This window comes from Pseudophryne corroboree, chromosome 3 (assembly GCF_028390025.1).
Source record: "Pseudophryne corroboree isolate aPseCor3 chromosome 3, aPseCor3.hap2, whole genome shotgun sequence".
Taxonomy (NCBI): Eukaryota; Metazoa; Chordata; class Amphibia; order Anura; family Myobatrachidae; genus Pseudophryne; species Pseudophryne corroboree.
The window spans coordinates 516,243,481-516,244,985 of record NC_086446.1 but is presented as its reverse complement, the minus strand read 5'-3'; the positions used below and the strand labels follow the sequence as shown (position 1 = coordinate 516,244,985).

At 46.4% G+C, this 1,505-nt stretch overlaps 1 non-coding gene across 1 annotated transcript; it reads left to right on the top strand.

Annotated features, from left to right (window-relative positions):
* Positions 1-261: 261 nt before the first annotated feature.
* Positions 262-446, top strand: LOC134899740 (U2 spliceosomal RNA). Its single transcript, XR_010173357.1, has one exon. It is a non-coding gene; the product is annotated as a U2 spliceosomal RNA (small nuclear RNA).
* Positions 447-1,505: the final 1,059 nt, after the last annotated feature.

Below are 1,505 nucleotides of genomic sequence, written 5' to 3'. Positions count from 1 at the left end.
AAGTTGCTGAGGTCCTCTCCACGGGGGGAGGACCAGATGCAGTTATCGGTCCCCAGGGGGACGCTTCGGCTAACCCTGGGGACACCCGAGGGTTCCCCTGCGCTTTGGCAAAGGGGGACCCACAGTCCTTTTTTTCCCTCAGGGCCTTTTGGCTCTGAGGGTTAGAGGAGTAACGGGGCCCTTCTCCTTTGGGAGAGGGTCCAAGTACCTATGCCCCTAGCACGTTTGGTCACAGACACTGGGTGATGAAGCACCGCACCTCGGGCTTCAAGTAAAAAAAAAAAAAAAAAAAATCTGTTCTTATCAGTTTAATATCTGATACGCCCCCTATCTGGGGGCCATATATTAAATGGATTTTTAGAACAGGGAGATGGAAGAAGAGCTTGCTCTGTCCACTCCACGCATTGACCCGGTATTGCAGTACCTCCGGGACCGGTGCACCTTTCCTATTCTGTATTCCAAAAATAGATGAATGATGACTTCTCAGCTTATTCCCCAGGATTTGCAATGTTTTTTGCCTGCTGCATTGATAAACTCTTGGATTTTGTAAGCATGCTGTTTATACTGTGTCAAAATTGTATTCAATCTTTGCTGTCTATTAAAATGTTACAATGGATGAATAAAAGCACCTGTGAACTACTGTGTGGAGTCTTATTTAGCGTCTACTTCTTGTCTCCATTGAATTCCCTCCTTCTGCACAAGACAAATTGAAACAGTTGATCAGCATTTGGATGTGAGGCCTACGTAGGCCTAATTCTTGAATGCAAACTAAGTACGAACGAAGAAGCACTACCACTTCGAAATGAATTCCTACATTTTTAACTTACTATCATGATCAGCCTTTCGGCTGGTCTTTTCGACCTGGTCATGTTTGGAACTAATTTTTATTTTTGTGGCGGTGGTGTCCACGCTGGTTGCAGGAGGTGTGGATAGTTGCTGTTACAGGCACTAAAGGCACAAGCTCTGCAGTATGTATATATGCTGCATCCATCTCCTGGTGTGTGTCTCCCTCAAGTGGATGTCAGTTAGCAAGCCAAGCAAATGCAGTCCGTACAGCCAAGCACATTGTGACATCACGTGTGTCGCATAATGATGACATCACATGTGTCGCATCATGATGACATCATAGAGTGTGCATCATGATGACATCACAGAGCCCTCACACTGTAGTGAAAAATTGAAATCTGCCGTCTGTTTTTTGCAACTTTATACCAATAAAGACGCTTTTTCAATCAAAAATCTGTTCTTATCAGTTCACGCTGACTGACGGTGCTACCTTGTTTCTTGGACCGACAATTGTCCTTCTCAGGGCTAAGCTGCACCCGGGCCGAGAAGCCAGAAAAATCGAAAGTCGAGACTGCGAGGAGAAGGAGAAGATCGCTTGAAGAGGGTGAAGATTTGCATCGCTCCCCAGCTACAGCAGAGGGTTAGACTTGTTTGCTCTGCCCTCTGGAGAAGATACCCTCCTCCGCCAGCAAGACTGCGTGGAGAAAAGGGACTTCGCC